The following is a 20,350-nucleotide window of genomic DNA, read 5'->3' on the forward strand; positions in this document are numbered from 1 at the left end:
CGGCTCTAATAGCAGATAAGAACATTAAGAACCTGCAGAAATTGTTCGATATTTTGTAGAATTGGGCTCTGACAATTTACTAGTTTTTAAGACATAGCATGAGACTAAAAAAAGTGAAATTGCTGAGAATTCCAGTAACAGGCAGTAGACAATCTAGGTTTTATTAATAACGAAGATGTATACTTCGTTATTAAACGAAAAATCCTTTTTCCTCCTCCATACATCCCCAGTAATTTGTTTGTTGTGACTGTCACCAAAGCAGTTATAATCCTACAACAGTGCAAGAAAACATTATTACACGAAGTCTGATCCTTTAGCTTCACTTAGGAGAATGGACAAAATAAGTCACTTACTTAGGTATAGCTCATTTCTGACTTTGATTTGCTCATGAAAATAACTAACACAACAGACACCAATCCGTATGTTACCACAGCTCCTCCAGAAAACCATTCATACCAGAATTAAATTCTTTTTACATATATCAGAGGGTTTTTATTTTCCCAAAATGCTTTCCTAGTTGTCATAATTGTCAAAATTCAGTGTCAGTCAGTAACACTTATATGATATCACTAGCATGTTCAATTTTGTGATTACTTCAGTTCATCTGATAAGACTTTTGACTAAAGCATCAGGAAGCGGGTGCTGCTGGCAACAGAATACTAGCTTGATGGACCAATGCCTTAACCGAGTCTTGCAAATACTATCTTGCCATGAATAATCTGCTCCAGAGTTCACAATATTTTGGTACAGTGTACTGCAAAACATAATTTCTGCCCACAATAAAGCACTTTCTAAGTTTAAATGCATCATCTGCATTTAAGCAGATGATGTAACAAAAGAAATTATCTTTTGTAGAACAATGTTTTTCTCTTCAACTCTTCCCTTATCGTTCTGGAAGATAAAAACAGTAAGTACTGAATAGTATCCCTATTATCTCTACTTCTGATTATTTACATTGTTACTCAAAGCATGTGTATACTTTCCTTCCTCTTCCATTCTAAGAATGGGTCAATGTCTTTTTAGAATCGGATTGTATGCACATTTTCTCCCTTCCTCTAACTTCGGTTCTCCTTGCACTCCTCTCGAAATTTCAGGCACCCTCTCTGTTCACACACAGAGTTTATGATACGGTGCTCGTAGTATGCTAACGCATTGCAACAACCCGTTTTACGCTGCTAATGAAGCGAGAGAAAGATGATGAATAAAAATAACAAGAAAGAGCCTTGATGGTTGCTCTACGCCCACGGCCGGGGGGGGAAAAAAAAAAAAAAGAAGAAAAAAAGAAAAGGCGCATTTATCACTTCACTCTCAGCAGTTACCAGCACGCAGGGAAACCACACAGAGACACCCTCCGCCGCATTTAAGCGAAAAGATGTGGTCTTCGCTTCTGACGTGCGCCGGTACAAAGTTGGGTCTTCCACCGTCGAGCGTGCACGTTCGAAGGCTGGGCGCCGCTTCGCCTCCCTGACGGGCACCCCGAGACCGGCGCCTGAGGCGAGGGCCGGGCCGGGTCCCCCTCGCTCACCACAGCGCACCCCGGCGGCCGGCTGGCCGGGATGGCGCGCTCAGGTGCGGCGCCTGGGACGACCGTTAGGCAGGCGGACGCCGGCGGGCGTGAGGCTGGCGGCCCCCACGCGCGGAGCCGGCTCTCCCCTAACAGCCTCCGCCCGCGGGACGGGCTCACTGTCACGGCCGCGGCGGCGCGCGGGCGGCGGCCTGGACCCCTTCCGCCCGGGCCCAAGGGCAGCGGCCCAGGGCCTCGCGCCACGCAGCGCGGGCGGGCGGGCGAGCGGCCGCGGCGGCGGCCGCTGCTGGTTGGGCGCGCGGCGCCTGTCGCTGGGCGGCGTGTCAGCAGGCTGGCTCCGCCTCGGCCGCGCGCCTCCGCCCGCCCATGCACAGGCATGACACAGACACACAGTCACTGCAGCTGCCGCTGAGCCCGGGGCAGAGCGGCGGCGGGCACCCCGCTCCCGGCACCCGCGGAACGGCAGCGGCGGCCGCCCCCGCCCGCCGGGCGCAGCGCCGGCGGCGGGCAGCCTCGGCACAGAGACCCGCAGGGGGCAGCCTGGCACCGGGCGCCGGAGGGACCCGGCGGGGGAAGGCTGGCGGCGGGGAAGGGGCGGGAGGCAAGGAAGGAAGGAAGGAAGGGGAAGGGGGCAGCCTGGCACTCGGACTCGGAGGCGGCCGCCGGGCACCGGTACGGAGCGAGCCCGGGCGGAGCGCGGCACCCAGCGGCCGCTGAGGCCGGGCCGGCAGCAATAGCCGCGGCGGAGCCGGAGGGAACCTCTCCGTGCCTGGCTCCGCGGTGCCGGTGACCTTCCTGGGACTGCTCGCCGCCCGCCAGGCCGGGGCAGGGCCTCCTCTCCCCGCGGAGAGTGTGCACCAGGCCCCGGGGAGAGGACAGGAGGCCGGGCCGGAATCCCCCGTCGCCCCCGGGTCCTTCTGGCCTCCGGCGGGGCCTGTGCGCCGCGCGGCTCGCCGCCGGGGAGAGGGGCGGGGGAAGGCGAGCGGGACGGACGGACGGGGCCGGGCTGCACCTCAGGACAGCGCGGAGCAGGGTGCGGGCAGGCCCGGGAGAGAAAGCGCCGGGCGGAGGAGGAGGCAGCCACCTCGGCGGCGCATCCCGGGAAGAGTGGGGACCTCCTCGCCGCCCTCCTCCTCCTCCCACCTTCAGCTGCTCCTCGTCCCGCGGAGAGTGGAGCCGCCGGTGCCGCCCCGGCTGGGACCCGCCGGCTGACACCTTTAGAGCGCCGGGCTGCAGGGACGGAGCTGGAGCGGCCCGTCTGGAGCGAAGGAGGGAGAAGGACCGCTTGCCTGCGCGGAGAGGCGGGCGCTGAGCGCCCGTCCCGGCGGCGCGGGAGCCGCCCGGGAAGGTAAGTGCCGCGTCGGGTCGCTGCTGGTTTTAGAAGCGAGGGGCGAGGGAGGGCGAGAAACAATCTGTGAGCGTGTCCCTTCCAGCAGCCCGGGGGAGGCGGCCTCCGAGTCCGGTAGAGATGGGGTGGGGGTTTTATCTCCTGGATTTTAATCCCCATCGGATCCGGAGTTGAAGAGACGCTCAGGCGGAGGCACGGCTTGTCGCTCCCCTGGCACAAAGGGGCGCATCCCCCGCCCCGTCCCCCCAAGCCAAGGGAGGTTGCCCCGCCTGGCTCGCACCCCGTTCCCCCCGTGAGTCCGCCCGTTACAGATGTGTACACCGTGCCCCACGCCCCTTTCCTCCGGCCGGGCTGCGTTCCCGCTCCGCGGGGGGCTCGACCCTGGGGGGAAGTGGGGACGGGGCTGCCGTCCTGCTAAGCACCGCCGGCTGCGCGGGGGAGTCCGGGGAAGCCGGGGGCTGGTGGCCGCTGACGTTCGGCTGGAAGGGTGTCACGCTGTGGGGCGCGAACCTCTTGCCCCTCGGCGTGCCTGCCCCGGGAGGCAGCCGTCCCGAACGGGACCTGCCCGCCGTCCCCAACGGGACTTGCCCTCCGGCCCGGGGCGAAGCTGGAGTTTCCAGTTTCCATCCCCTTCCAGCCTCCCCAGCAAGGCTTCAGCCCGGGAAGCCTTCCTTTGGACAGGCTTCTGCCGTCACCTCTTATCTGAGCGTTGTCTCATTTAGATCATTAATCCCCGCTCACCAGAGGCGGGGGGAAAATAGCAACTTGCGGCCCCTGTGGAGGTGACATGAAGTTTGGCAATGCCTTATGTAACCCTTTTTGGAGAGATTCCTCACTCATCCGCTATGCCCAATTTTGCTTTTAGAAAGCAAGTGATTCCTCTTTGTAGAGCATCAGAGAAGCTATCTTGACTTGTGTTTTCACTTGAGTACAACGTCTTCTGCTTCGTTCAACTTGGAACAGGGGTACTGCTAGTTAGCAAATAAAGCCTACTTTTTTACATCATACATTTTTTCAAACTGAAAATTAGCCAGAGGAGGCATCTGAACAGTTGTTATAAGGTCTTGCCTTTTTTGTATGTGTTGTACTTGTTTTTTATAGCACTTTTAAAATTACTACATTAAACATTTTCACAGCACTGATTGTCATTTATCTGTTCTGGAAGCTGTGGGTGCCAGGATGGAAATGACAATGAATCAAATGTCTTTTAAACATTATTATCTTTTTTTTTAAATACAATTTTAGTGCCAGAAGTAACAGAAAGTACCAGGCTAAACAAAGTACTATGATAAAACCAGACCTGGCAAACAGGTCAGCACGTTTTATTTAATGAAATCTGGATACAGATTAATTTATTTTTTTAACTTGTTCAGAAATAGAAACAGTGGGAAATTAGATAAATGGATTGAAAGGTTGCCTAGTTTCTCCACAGTTTCTCTAAGTGGCTATGTCTTATACTAAAAAAAAAAAAAAAAAAAAAGCTAGCTGCACACAAAAAGACAGGGTAGCGATTTGCCACATATTCTTTGGATTCCTACTGCAAAGGTACGCTAGGGGGACTAGTTTGTTTTTTGGTCGTGTCCCCCCATTCAGTGATGAAAATGCACAGGTTATTGTAATAAGATCTATGAAATGAAGGCTTTTTTCTCACCTTATAGAGCTTCATCATTATACTGTAAGCTTAGAAGAAAAATCGCATGTATAAACTCAGACGATGAGTTCAGGGCAGAGGGAATGTTCTAACAAAGTCATTCTGCTCTCTGCTACAAATGGAGATAGGTTATCAAAGGTTAGTTTACTTATATGAACAGAACAAGTTAAAAACAAAACCAAAACCCAAACCTGAACATCCTCATTGTGTTGCAGTTTTTTAAAATGCAGAAATGACCAAGGTGGATCAGGTACCCCTACGCTTCTCGAAAACTGCAAATTGCTAATAAGTATTCCAAGTTTGAAACATGAAATTCTTATTGCTTAGGTGTCCTGTGACGGCCCTTGATCAGGAAGGCTGCAAGTCATGTAGAAGCTGCAATAACTGCAGAGTCTCTGATGGACAATTGGATTGGTAGGTTTTTTTGTTTTATTTTGTTTTTTTTTGTCTTTTAATTACCCACTGTGGTAACAGGTTCCTTTCTTCCATCTTGTTGATGTTTAATTCTCACAGTTTTTGATTTATATTGTCTATTGCATCTTTCCTGTTCAAAGTACATACCTCCTTCTCAGTTGCTGGTAAGGAAAGCATAGCTTGGAGGTATTTGGATGGCAGTATGTAGCAAAATTTTTTTTTTTATACGTCCAAAATATGCATGACAACGTTTTTTCTTCTCTGTTTAGATGACATAAAAAGATTATAAATTTTATCAGGTCTGGAGAAATATGCACTGGTTTTCTTTGAAGGAGCAGTGAAAATAGTATTACTAATATGTTGCATTCCCTGTGCCAGCTATTCAATCTGCAGGAATTCCAAAGTACGGTCCTCAGAAAGCCAAAGTGCAGAGCAGTGTTGCATGTCTGTTGGCAGCATTAAGATCTGACAGAGGCTTGATCTGAAATTTCAGTCTGTAGGACTTAATATTAGCAGAAGTAGTATTCCTTCTGAATGAATTATTTTGGAAAACTGGTAAAACTAGGCATCTCCCCAGTGCACTTAAATTGCTGAACTGAAGTGTTCTTAAATATAATGATTCTGAAGGAACAATCCTTCAAACTCTTACTTGTGGTGACTGTTTCTTGCTGAAACATGTGTTTTTTGTTTTGACCTGGAATAAATGATCAGTTGTCAATAGACCCTTACTGGAATACTCTCCTTTTTCGTCCTCTCTCTGATTTCTGTTTTGTATGCGTGCCTTTATAAGAGCAATCTTAAAAAGCCAAACACATACATACACAAAACCAAGCCATTTGCCTGATGTTTATAAAGGCTTATAATGGGTAAAATTAGTAAACTGACTACAAAGTCTTTGCACTATGTGCTAAACTTGATCTACAACATCTATCAATGTTGATGGGAGTGTTTGTCTAGATCCAGAACAGCATTCCTTTTTTTTTTGTTGTTGTTTTTTTGGCTTGTATGAAAGCCTATGTTAATGAGCTCTTGTCAGCTTTGATTGAAGACCTTTCATCATCTGCATTAGAATAAATTAAAAGCGTATCAGTTTTAAGGATATGAGATTTCTGGTATAGCTATTCTTCCTATAACCTATGTATGCTGATAACATTAAGATAAAGACTTGTGTGAGAAAAGAACATGTAAATGACCAACGCAAATTTACAGTTGGTTATTTTTCACTACTTTGTCTCCACTCTTCAGAGTTAGCTATAGTGGTTATTTGCCTAATTCTGTGGCTAAAGAACTTTCTGAAAAGTAGTTTTGTGTAAGGAAATATAACACATGAGCACATGCACTATTTTTGCTCTGTTAGTTGTCTGGGTTTGGCTCATCTTTCTGTTTGTAGTGAATGCTAGCTTTAAAAAACGATCATTGTCTATTATCCCACACTTGGCATAATTTTAAGAGCTGGAGAGTCAGAACTACCATCAAAGAAGGTAATTTTACTTTTCCTTTTCTTGATTTTTCATTGGATCACTAGTTTTCTCTTGTGGTACATCCACCTGAAGATAAGGGTTAAGAAATGAGCTTTGTACTTTGTAGGGATTCATGACTCTGGTGTCACTTGGCTCAGTATTTGAAGGTCTGTCCTGTGTCTTGTCAAAGCTTGTTCAATGCATGGCTGTAGAAGGGGAGCAGCAGATAACAAATTCTACTTTATACAGAAACTGGTGGTTCAAAAATCAAGGAACAAATTGCTATAAAGGATTATCCTGGGCTTGGCACTGATTTTGAAGGAAAACTACCGAGGCTGGAATCCTTGTTTCAGTGCCATCTGAGTCAGAATTAGAAGCAAACTGTGTAAAATTACCTTTTTTAATTTGCAGGTCAGACCAGGTCTGATCTAACAATGCTTACAGTAGTATCCACATCACTGTTCTTTCTGGGATATAGCTACTATTTCCACAACAATGGAGTTAATTATGTAGAAGCTACACTTAAAATTGGCAAGAAGAACCCTAGCAATGTCTATCCAATGCTATAGCAAAAAGCCAGATCTAATCAGATAAGCCTGGTGATGGAGGAAGCTGGAAATCTCAGCTGGTGTAAGCAAAATGCAGCCTTCCTCACTAACCTCTGCGTAAGATAGGTATGCTTGAACATAATAAAAAGAAATAGATGACTTCTTAGAGTTCCCTGTCCTTATGTCTCCTTCCAATCTCTTGACCAGTGTTATGAGAAGATGGATGCCACCACCATCTACTCTTCTCCTATGCATTTTTTATTATTGATGAATCATTTCTGTTACTCCATGTCTATACCAATTTTCTGTCTTCAGGAAATAGCTGGACATGTTGACCCAGACGCTATGCATGATGCCTGAGGGGCAGCTAGTCAAGGGTTGCATCAATTAACAGTGGCTTGCTTTACCGTTTTTCCAGGTATCTGTGAAAATAGTAGAAATTGTAAAAATTTTTTATCTGCTGCTCTTTGGCAAAGCTGCAAGTAGCAGTGCTATCACCAGAACCGTAGCCTGCTGAAATCAGAAGGACAAGACCCGTATCAATTTAAACCTGCTTTCACATTCTGGCACTGATACACTTTTACAAGAGAACTTACATTCAGAAAAAAAATATCTTTTTAAGTACACCCCCCTGCTTCCTTCACCAGAAATTTTCTGCTGCTTAAAACTTCCAGGGGAGTCGAGTTATTGCTTTCAGTTGCAACTTTCAATAGTTCCTCTAAAGTTTATCCCAGAACCTAATATTTACATGCAAAATGCCATCATTTCAGTTTATCATTAACTTTTGGATTTTATCTCCTGGTAAGCATTTGACAGCTAAGACTTAGGACTAGGAGAAAACTATGTTATTGAGCAATCTTCATTTACAGACAGAGAAGAAGAATGAAGGGTTTTGGTTGGGGAGGGAAGAAGAGGTGAGAAAAGACAGAGAAGTGAAGGGAAGAAATTGTGGAATTTGATTTAATAATTATTTTTTTTTTTTTAAGATGAGACTCTCTGTTTTCTTACAATTTCCAGATGGCCTTTTTCACTTGTTTAGGGACTTGGGATTGAATTTGTCTATTTGGAGAAAAGAATGCTTCTCATCCTGGAAAAAGATAAAAAGTATTATTGAGTGGTGAAATGGGGGGAGCAAGAATTGTGGACTGCTCAGATGAGATGAAGTTTCTGTCTGATATTCAGGCTTCTCAACCCAGCTCCTTCTGGCTCAGTTTCACTTTCCTCCTCTCTCTGACAACCCTGCTGTGCCTCTGAACCTCAGTCACCTCAGTACTAAATTCTCTTGGTGATTTTCTTCCCTTCTGTCTTCAGTTAATGCTGCTGCTAATCAATACTGCAAATGGAATTTTATGTTCAGAAATTACTGGACTTCGATGTATGAATCTGCTTAATTTGATCTTTTTCAGGATGAAAATACTAGAGAGCTGTATGCCACTGGATAGAAACAAGAAATGAGAACCAATTGTTCTAGCATTCTTAAATCCCCAAATATATCTTCCTTAGATCATGTTGTTCTTAAGAATATTAAGCTTTCATTTGTTTTCTAACAGAAGGGAGTCCTAGGCTTCCTGTTTTTTGTAGAAAACGAACTGACATTAACTCTGAGGCTCTGCAAGCAGCAGTTAATTTCTGTAGTCTCATCTTTTTTCAATCCTAAAACTGGTTCTAGAGTGTGACTCAGATTTAAACATCATTCATGTAAGATAAGTCTTCTAAGAACATGCTGGTGTTCTTGAGAATTCTTAAATAAGATAAAGATGGATCCTACCGCTTTAAAAGGGTACAATTGTCTGTATTTTTGGATTCTTCAATGTTGAACATACCATACAGCTAGATGCTGTTTTATCAAAGTATAGAATTGGAGCATTGAAGAATGAGGTCCCTGGAAAGATGGACATTCTCTTTTGTTATTATTGGAATACTTTATAACTTATGTCCTTCATCTTGGTCTTCTAGAGCTCTTTAATATCAACTACATTTATAAGAAATCTGTTCCTCTTCAGTGACTCTTCCAAGTAGTTGAAATTAGTAGGTGATGATGTCATAAACAATTTTTTTTTGTTTGTACTAGGAGAGTCGCATGTTGACATTAACTTCCACAAATCAAGAAATTGATCAGTTTAAAGAAATGGTAGAAGCTTTTAGTTTGGGATGTCTTCCTTCATTGAGATTTATGCTAACAAAATTCAGGATACTACAAATGGAGAAAAAGGACGAAAAAAAAAAACCCCAGTACTGGTACTGAGGCCACTGGAAGATAGGACCTGATAGTGGCTAAAAAAAAACATTGGGTGATGGACAGGAAAGGGAGTGTTTTGTACTTGATGTTGTTGGTTTTATATCAAGTTTTTCAGACTATTATCCAGAATGCAACCAGACCAATAATTTGGTCTGTACTGTTACCTCAGAGAGTAACAGTAAAATGTGCAAGCTGAGAACATTTTCAGATGCAGCTGTCTTAAACTCATTGTCCAGCAATCATCTAGCAGTTTAGATGACTTTCATGAAGAAGTGATGTGTATGAGAACAAATTCATATCCTTCCATAATTGCCATCAGACCTCAGGTGTGAAGAGGAGAGCATACTAGTGGTGGCTTAAGTTACTGCATTTCCTTCTAAACGTTGCAGTCTGCCTCCACTTTCTCTTGTTCTCATTGTAATGCTGGTTCAGCTTAAAGGCTGCTAGATCAAAACAGTGGCTTCTACCAAACTTCTGAGGTCATTCAGACTCACATTGTGTAGATTAGTGGTGCCGGTCTTTCATCATTGGAACACCTCTCTTCCATATAAAGGTATTCCTTTGGGAACAATTCCTATATGGCCAAAATTGGATCAGTTTCCAGCTGGTTTGGGCAGTGGAGAGCCATGCATAGTACTGCCCTGCAAAGTGGTTATCAAATTTGGAGTTTACATCTCTGCTGCTGATACCCAGAGCCTTGCCCCATGCTTTTGCATGCCCTGCTGGCGCAGCTGAATGTAAAATCTCAACTTCTTCATACTGCTGGTTTCCACGGCTCTCACACCAGTGCTCATACCTGGCACCTGAGGTATATCAAGCTGCATCATATATTGAAAACATCTGAAATACTGTTCAGTAAACTTAGATCTTTGCTTCTTTTACAATCGCCATGTGAATAACTATGCACAGTTGGTGAATGGGCTGAGAAAAAAAGATGTTCTTAACATTTTTTCTTCATCAGGATGAACAAAAATAGTAGTATTTTGCCACTAGTATGTAAGGAACTGAAATTGATTACATTTTTCATATGCAGAATAACTGTCAACTTTCTAGTCTTAGGCATGTTGTGGAAATAAATCCTTAGGTTTTTGAATGCTTTTCAGAATAGGTTAGAGTGTGGAAAACAATAATGTAGAAAGATAAACTGATGCACTGTGGCTGAAGTGATTTGGGCAAAGTTGCCCAGGTGGTTAGTCAAAAAGCAAAAAGCAGATGTCTGGTTTCCTGAAAGAGTCAGTGTCCTGTGCTTTAAACATGTGGAAACACTGCTGTCTTTAGAAAGAACTGTTGCTTAATATAGTTGTGCCTTAGATGATAAAAACAAGTCCCTGATGATACTCAGCATGTAACAATTATTTTTATGTAAATATACAGAAATATGTGCATCTTAAACAAACAAACAAGTTAAATGACAATTGGGTAAATGACAAAATAAACTCATCATAGTAGAATTTACATATACTCTTTGTTGATTTAGAGGCAGTGCTGTGACCAAAGGAAGAAAGGAAAGTGTTTTACTTCTCAAAAATAGAAAGTAGTACAACATTTAAAGGAGAAGGAAATAGGAGAATGCTTGAAATAGTAGACAAATATATCTTGGTCTTTAAAGGTTGTATGTTAATGTACTTTAAATATGTGGAGTTTTATCTATGGCCTGGTGGTGCTAAGAACCTGGAGGGGGAAACTGGCACAGGCCACTGCTATTTAGGAGAAGTCACCATAAATGAACATTGAGAAGACCAGCCTCCACTGAATTATTGACACATGCTAACTGGGTTAAAACTGTTGCACTTTCATTGATGACTTAATTTTATGCCGGTTTTGATCAGGATCAGGCAGAGGCAGGCACAGGATCTGTCTGAATAAGAGGCTACTGCCATGTTTGTATGGCATGTATCCCACTGTGCTGCTGGGCACATTTGTTCAGGGTAAAGGGCTTGGAGAGAGAGAAACAGCACTGAGGTAAATCCATGTTCAACAGGTGTGTGAAGGTGGTGTAGTGTTATACAGAACAAAAATTTCAGAAATCCATCTTTTTTGTCCGAAAGCTCTTCAAGTTTTCCATAGGTGACTTCCCTTTCTGCTCTCAGACTAAAAAATATCATATTCTACATCGGTAATAGGGATTTCTGGACCTGCAGTTAGTATCAAGAATTCTCTGAAATAATTAACTTTGCAGTATATTTTTATTTTCTCTTTGGGTTTTGTTCTTCAGTTTTGTTTGTACTGCACTGGACATTGGTGTGTTGAGAAAGTATTAAAAAAATCAAAATTGGGCCTATTTTTTCTTCTCTCTTTTTCCTCTTTCTTTTCCTTTTCTCCAGCGCTTTCATATTTTAACTTTCTATGTATGAAGGTAATATGATTTGGGAAAACTTCTTGACTTTTCTGGCTGAAATAATAGAATTGGGAATGCAGCATAGAAAACAGTTTTTTATTAATGTTACTAAAATGCCTAGAAGCCTTGATTGAGAGAGGGCTCCCTTCATAGTGGGTGAAGCACAAATACACAGGCTCTGTGTGTACCTTAAGGGTACTTTATGGCTTAAGAAGGCTGGTATAAAACAGCAATATAAACAGATAATATATACACAGCCACAAATAATAGTTGTGTGTGGCTGGAAGTTTTCTGATACAGCAGTGCTTTTGGAGAATCACGGAGTGGTTGAAGTTGAAAGGGACTTCTGGAGGTCATCTGGTCCACCCCACTTACTCAAGCAGGGCTACCTAAAGCAGGTTCTGCAAGACTATGTCCAAATGGCTTTTGAATATCTCCAAAGAGGGAGACTCCACAACCTCTCTGGGCAACCTGTTCTGTTGCTTAGTCACCCTTACAGTAAAAAAATGTTTCCTGACATTCAGAGGGAATGTCCTGTGTTTCAGTTTGTGCCCATCACCTCTTTTCCTGTCACTGAACACCACTGAGAAGGATCTGACTCCATCTTCTTTACACCCTCCCTTCATATACTTATTTTTTACACCCCTCACCAGTTTCAGCTCCAGGTGGGCTCTGGCTTTCCTGACTGCGTTTCTGCATGCTCAGGCAGCGTCTCTGTATTCCTCCCAGATTACTTGTCCCTGCTTCCACCTTTTGTATACTTTCTTTTTGTGTTTGAGTTTTGCCAAGATCTCCTTGTTCATCCATGTAGGCCTCCTGGCATATTTGTCTGACATCCTGCTTGTTGGGATGAATGGTTCTTGAGCTTGGAGGAGGTGATCCTTGAGTATCAACTAGCTTTCTTGGACCCCTCTTCCCTCCAGGGTCCTATCCAATGGGACTCTTTCAAGCAGAGACCTGAAGAGACCAAAGTCTGCTCTCCTGTTTCCAGGGCTGTGATCTTGCTTTTTACCCTGCTCCCTCCTCTCAGGATCCTGAATGCCACCATGGTCACTGCACTTAAGGCTGCCTTTGACCTTCACATCCCCAAGGAGCCCTTCCTCATTTTTAAGTATAAGGTCCAGCACAGCACCTCTCATTGTTAGCTCCTCTATCACTTGGGTTGGGAGTTTGCCATCAGTGCTCTTCAGGAACGCCCTGGATTGCATATCCCTGTCTGTGTTGTCCTTCCTGCAGATATCAGGGTGGTTTAAGTCCCACATGAGGACCAGGTCCTGTGACTGCGAGGTTGCTTCTACCTGTTTGTAGAAGGCCCCATTCACCTGTTCTTCCTGGTCAGATGGCCTATAGCAGATGGCCACTACAAAGTCATTGATGCTGGTCTGCTCTTTAATCCTTACCCATAAGCTCTCAGTTAGCTCATCATCCATACCCAGGCAAAGCTCCGTGCAGCGTTCCAGCTGCTCTCTGGCATAAAGGGTGACTTCACCTCCTTGTCTTTCCAACATATTCTTCCTAAAGAGCCTGTATTCCTCCATTGCAGCAGTCTAGTTGTGTAAGCCATCCCACTATGTCTCTGTCATCCCAACAAGATCATAGCCATGAAACTGCACACAGATCTCTAATACCTTGCATTTATTCTCTTTGTGTTTATTCATGCAAAAAAAAAGCCTCAAATTATGGAAGCCATTCAGATAAAAGCACTGTTTTTGCCAATATAACTGTGACTACTCTGGCAGCTTCTGCTAGCCAAGTTACGTCAATCAACAGTCACTCTTCACACCATCAACCAACATATCTGGGGTGTCAGAAATTCCCAAAGCGAGAAACCATTCCTGCCCAAAAGAGCTTACAAAATACACAAGTAAGAGTGTGCTGAAGTGTTTGAATACTGATGGTTTGTACTTTCCTTTTTTAAAATTTTGTTTTTAGATTGTACTTTTAAACTCGATAATTTGTCATTTCATTAATACTGGCTTATTTATTGATGGTTTTGTTTGTTAAATGTCTTTGGAAGAAATAAAATCTGTATTCCTGTGTTGTGATCCACTGGAAGCAACAACATGGGAAAGTTCTGAAAAAAATTCACTGTAGTTGTGGGACACAACAGGTTTTCTCTGTCAGGTTACATTGTTTTTTAATTGATGTAGTATTTTAAGTACATTTTTATGTTTGACTTGAAAGTGCTAAGATAAAATCTTATAATAGCATATAGCACCAATTTTTTTGACTAACCAAACAGAAAGCTTTAGTGGGATGGAGACAGATCCCCACTGCACCTGCCATGTGACAGTAATTTTTGAAGGTCAAATGCATCTAACATGGCAGGAACTGACTCATTCATCACAGATATCAAGAAATCCAAGTTCCCTTGTGTTTTTGTGTCTTTTTCTTTACCTGTATTCACCATGCATATCTGACTTTGTGGTACAACTTTTTTGGTCACCAAGAACACGTTCTGTTTGGTCTGTTTTGACTCAGGTACAGCAATTACTCTTCACTGGGTAAAAAACTGACTAGGCGGCTGAGCCCAGAGAGTTGTGGTGAATGGAATTAAATCCAGTTCGCAGCCGGTCACAAGCGGTGTTCCCCAGGGCTTAGTTTTGGGGCCAGTCTTGTTCAATATCTTTATAGATGATCTGGATGAGGGGATCGAGTGCTCCCTCAGTAAGTTTGCAGATGACACCAAGCTGGGTGGGAGTGTTCATCTGCTGGAGGCTAGGAAGACTCTGCAGAGAGATCTGGACAGGCTGGATTGATGGACTGAGGTCAACTGTATGAGGTTTAACAAGACCAAGTGCCGGGTCCTGCACTTGGGTCACAACAAGCCCATGCAATGCTACAGGCTTGTGGAGGAGTTGCTGGAAAGCTGCCCAGTAGAAAAGGACCTGGGGCTGCGGGTTGACAGCCATCTGAACATGAGCCAGCAGTGTGCCTGGGTGGCTAAGGCGGCCAACAGCATCCTGGCCTGTATCAGAACTAGTGTGGCCAGCAGGGGTAGGGAAGCAATCGCCCCCCTGTACTCGGCAGTGGTGAAGCTGCACCTTGACTACTGTGTTCAGTTTTGGGCCCGGTCACTACAGGAAGGATGTTGAGTTGCTGGAGCATGTCCAAAGAAGGGCAACAAAGCTGGTGAGGGGTCTGGAGAACAAGTTTTATAAGGGGTGGCTGAGCGAACTGGGCTTGTTCAGTCCGGAGAAGAGGAGGAGGCTGAGGGGAGACCGTATCGCTCGCTACAGCTACCTGAAAGGGGGTTGTGGCGAGTTGGGTGTTGGTCTCTTCTCCCAAGTAACTAGCGAAAGAACGAGAGGAAATGGCCTCAAGTTGCGCCAGGGGAGGTTTAGACTGGATATTAGAAAAAATTTGTTTACTGAGAGAATGATCAAGCATTGGAGCAGGCTGCCCAGGGAGGTGGTGGAGTCACCATCTCTGGAATTGTTCAAAAAACGTGTGGACGTGGCACTACGGGACATGGTTTAGGGGGCATGGTGGTGTTGGGTTAATGGTTGGACCTGGTGATCTTAAAGGTCTTTTCCAACCTTAATGATTCTATCATTTTTAGGACTTAGTATATTTGATTAATCAGAGCAAAATGGAATTTCTGGTGAAGTTTAAATGGATTGAGCACTGGTATTCTAGCAGGCCAGAGATAATGTTATTAAGAGTGAGAAACATTTTCAGGAACTGTTTGTAATGCTGACTTCAATCTTTGTAGTGAGAAATCACTCTAATTGTTTAGGTTATCTCAGGTCCATTTTTTAATTCTCTCTGCTTTTAGCAAAGGAGATTGTTAGATGATACCCTCTGATGATTTCAGTTAGATATTCCTGTCAAATGTTGACCTGGCAGCCAAATTCTATGCTTTTTTTGCTGACCGGTACTCTTGTCTGAGTTGACTGTGGTAACCCAGTGTAAATTCCCATTAGTAACCAAGCCTGCTAAACTAGGCTGAACAATGCAGGGGCATGAAACCTGTAATCCTTGCTCTTAGCTAGCTTCTCTATCAAATTCAAGCCTCTAATTTTTCAAAGCCCTGCTCAAAACCCCAGTGGGAATGTTTCTGCCAGGTTCACAGAGCTTCAAGCTGGGCCCTTAATAGGCTGAACATTAAATATTGACGTGAAAAACTACCATTCTTGCTTTACTTTTCCTAGGAGCTGTCTCACTGAAATCAGTGCTGCTAATAGGGGAGTGAGTGAGGTACTAACCAATACAGATGAGGATCTGTCAGAGTTCTGCTCTTTGAGATTACCTCTCTGTCCGTCAGCTACTAGTGTTTGCTGTACTGGCAAGTATACAGTGATGCTTCTGGATGGCATGGAGTTCTCGGTAGAGATCCCAGCATTGTTCTACATTAGGAGTATTAGACACCCCAAATGAACATGAATGTAGCAGATAATGCTTCATGATTAATCTTTTTGCATAAGTCTTTCCTGTTAGCTGTGGCTAAAGAGCCACAAAGCACCCTAAAAAAAGAAAATGGAATTCAGCAGGGCATGTAATGGGCAAACTTAAAGAAATTACCGCTTTGTACCTAGCATCTTGACTGTGCTGGGCGTATGTGCCTTTGGAAATTCAGTAATGGGAACTGCAAAAGAAAAACACTGTATTGTCAATAAGGATATAAAAGCTTTTTTTTGTGGTGTTCTAGAATAAAGAATTTTTGCAGTCTCAATTTAAGAAAAGTAACAGAAATTTCAGTTGGAAAAGTATTGGTGTTGAAAGTAACGCAGGTCTACCAGGATCTCTCAGTATACAGTAATGTAGTATTCCTTTGCTATTCTAGTACTGCAGAACCTGTTTTAATGTGTCACTAAGATGGGAATGAAACCACAGTATGCAAAACTGAAGTATCAGCCAACCATCTGTCCATTTTGCTACCAAATTCTGCATCCTCTTTTCTTGTTTCCTTTCCCTGAAACAATGGTTCTCTTATATCTTGGCACATTAATATTTGCAAAGTCTTTTTGAAAGATGAAATGCACCAGAAACATGCTAAGTATTCTTGCTTTCATTTAGAACTAATTTTCATTCAAGATGTTCTTGTCATGGCTTATACTTGGTGTGAAAACTGGAGGGGATGTTGTGATTTTAAGAATTTTGGGCTTATTTGTTTTGCAGGCAGAACACAAATGTAGATATGCAAGGTTTTGCTGTAATTCTGTGGCTCAGGAGTAGCTTTTTGATGCAGACGAGGATCTGTATTTTACAAGCTGTTTTGATAAGGGCTGGCATAGAAGCGTATCTGAGATTACTTGTTATATCTAGAATGGAGATTGGGATGTGCTCAGTGCATTTAATTCATCTCTCTAAGCATCACTGAATGTCCAAGGTGCTGTCATACTTGTAGGGTTTTTTTTGTTCCTCTCCCTGCATGTGTGTAGTCAGGTAGACTGAAGTTTTGTATTTTTAGATATTTATTTATTTAAAAATGCTAAATATTCAAATAAAGGAGAGATTCTCTACTCAGGCTTGGCACAGTTAGTGCAAAATTTCTTGCCATTGTTAAACTACAGATGGGAGGAAGAAGTTCTGCAAGAACTTAATTAAAATACTGACATGTCTACCTGTCCCATGTTTAATAAAAGAAAAATTTGTGGATGCTCTGGATCTATTAGGAAAAACTTCATTTGAGGTGAAGATAAGTATGGAATGTTACATAGCCAAAATTCTCATCTTTAAGGTCATTAAGTCCTATGAAATTATTTAGAATAAATGGTGATCTATAGACAGTTTCTGGGATTCTTAGTTCTTGATTGAACAGGAAATGCAGACTCATATATGTCTTTTTTCCATCTGCATGTGCATCTGTAAAACATTCAGGGGTTCACAAACTGAAATCACTGGTTTGAAATAAAGTGTAAACTCATACAGGTCTAATTTCTGTAAATACAACTTAGGAAATTGTGTTTGGCATATTGCAGAGCCATTGAGGCTTGCTCCATTCTCCATAGGAATGTAATGGCATGACGCCTGTTGACTCGAATTTTGGAACAGGACTTGAATACATGATCCTAAAAAGGCTCAAGAACTATTTTCTTTGGCTCTGACTGGTATTCATTACCTTTTAAGTTTTGCCTTCAATAGTTGTCTTTATTCAAGTGCATATTTACTTACCATAAGAAGTGATGACTTACTTCACAGGACAAATGAAAAACTTAAATGATATTATATCTCCATGTGTCTTTTCAGTATTATGGGAAATTCATGTCATAAGAAGCACATTTCCCCCTGTACCACTCTGAAATTATGTTGTAAATAAAATCTCTTAATTACTGCTCAGCTTTGCTAAGCATTTTACTTCAGTCAGCAACTGCCTTGCTGAAAAGTACTATAATTTTGAAGCAGAAATTTAGGACTGAAGATTTTAAAGCAATTTCTTTCTTCCTCATCATTAAGAGAATAGTGGCTTAGTAGTCAGGAAGAAGAGCATTCTTGTTTATAAAACAGTTTTCAAGTTCTCATATTAGTAGATTAGAACAGCATGTTCTTGTTTCTCTCCCAGCTCCTCACTGGTGCTGTCACTTCTCCTTTTGCTTGTAGTTTTTGGATCCCACCTTTTACTTTGGAGCTGCATTTTTTTACTAATCAAGTTTTGATCCACACTTTGGATCAAATGTGTGTGTGTGTATCTGGGAAGGAGGGCTTGCCTTGAGACCAAAAGTTTGCAGTTGCTGACTTCCAAAAAAAAGCTGATGGTAATATAGGTATTTGGGGATTTTTTTTTTTTATTTATGCATTAAAGTGTATTCTGAAAAGTGTTCTTAGAAATTTAGAAGTGTGTGTGTGTCTGTTGTGATGTCTGTTATTTCAACAGAGGTGAGGTGGCATTATGACCTGTAGAAGATTTGTGGACTACTTGGTGAAATCTTTTAATTGTCTGCTTAGGGTTGCACAGAGCATCAATTTCTCATTTTATCTGGAGTTCCGGTTAAAATCCTAATTTATACTATATACAGTCCTAATTTGTGCTATGTATAAGTTGAGCAATATTCCTTAACGCTAGTCTTCATTTTGAGTTAGTCTGTGAGATGTTTACACACTGTAGTCTGTAATGAATGTTCTGAATATTGTCAGTGAAACCGATGGTGTTATTTGAGAGTGATTACTCCCTTGTTGCATCCCCAAATGTGTGGTGACTGCTGATTGCCGTACTTGTCCTCTTTCCTCTATGTTTCAGCTATATTTCCCAGTTTTAGCCACTTGTTTTCCTTGATCGTACCTTTGGATTGTGTGAGTAGCTTGGGATAGGCATAGTTTCTTCATTAAGTATTTGCACCATGGATAGCACAGCAAAACCACGAGTGCTTGGTAGTGCCTGGCAACCAGAGTCCATAATGCCCAGTATAGTGCTCAATAATTAAAGCATTACACAGTTGGACAAGACTGGCAGGATGCATTAAAAACACACTCTTATCCTTCGGTTACTGAATGTACCTTTAAAGCAAACCCTAGATTGTCTCTGAACAAGTGAGAGGGTTTTTCCATTTGCCATTCATAACTACAGGGGACTCTAGTCTTCAGATAGCACTAGTAATAATAGCTACAATATTAAAACAAAGATGGAGGTACTAAAAGCAAAGAGGAAGGATGCAAAAACCATTCCACAGTCCTCTGGGATAATGACCTTAAGCCACATGTCTTTGTGATTTATGCGCTTGTTTTTATTTGTCCTCTTCCACAGAAAGCTTTGTCACTGAAGACATTTGATAATAGCCTGTTTAGTATGATTGTAGTCTCTTGTATTCATGTAATAAAACAAGTAGTTTTGGACCATTTATGGGTTTAGTCATTCTTGCTGTATGCATTTCACATCTGATTTTACCTTCAATAGCTTAGATGGAGCTAGATAAGGACTTTCTGCTCACTTAGTTCTGTCCCATGGTGATACTACAGAGAAGTGTCTTCCATTTTGTGCTTTGATATATTGGAACACTAGTAAGATACGTATGTACTGTACCTGCAGTATATATATGTGTAGTTGGCATATGTGACTATAGGCGGGTAGAATTTACAACCTTGTATACTTTCAACAAATATTGCAAGTAAAGGCCTATATTAAGATAAACAGTCTAAAGCAGAGGAAAAAATTGGAAAAATAGAATTTATTTCTTTAACTTGAAAACTTCATTGCAACCTCAGTTTTACAGTAGTAGATGTTGCAGTGATAGAATCTATAAAGGGTGGAAGTGAGTTTCAGATCTTAGACAGGTAGCTTATTCCAAGAGCTGTGCACTTGAGTAGCTGAAGAGAGTGTATGTAGAAGAAAGGTAACATTCTGGGGCAGGGAACTAAGAGATTAAGCCATTGCTGATCTATTTTGCTGTTTTTGACATGGAAAATCTATCTGAGAGGAATTTTTATGCAAAGGAATTTCTTCTGGAACAAAATACAAATAGTGCTTTTACCTTGCTTCTGTGACTGTGCATCTTCTCACTACATTAAAATGTTACCTTTGTTTTTCATCCATAACCTTGTAATGAAAAAAGTTGTTCTAGGGCTAGTCTTTTATGTCCTCTAAACTGAGTTGGCTTCCCAGCTGTGACTTCAATAATGCATCATTTCCTAAGTTCAGAGGATTTAATGTGTTTTGGGTGAATTTTTGAGTTGCTGTTAGATGGTTAAAAGGAAAATAGCTATAATGGATTTGATGCAAAGCTGCTTCCCCAGCTTCTTTCCCATCCCACCCACTAGCATGCAGAAGCATCTCTCTCTCATCTCCTGTTTGCCTGGTGCTGTGTGTGAGTGCATTTTGACAAACATTTTATGAACAGAGGTCTTCGGAAAACCTGTGAGGTGAAATAACAGTGGTGAGAAATGCAAGTAC

The sequence above is a fragment of the Phaethon aethereus genome (assembly GCF_964289735.1).
Source record: "Phaethon aethereus genome assembly, chromosome: 1".
NCBI classification, from domain to species: Eukaryota; Metazoa; Chordata; class Aves; order Phaethontiformes; family Phaethontidae; genus Phaethon; species Phaethon aethereus.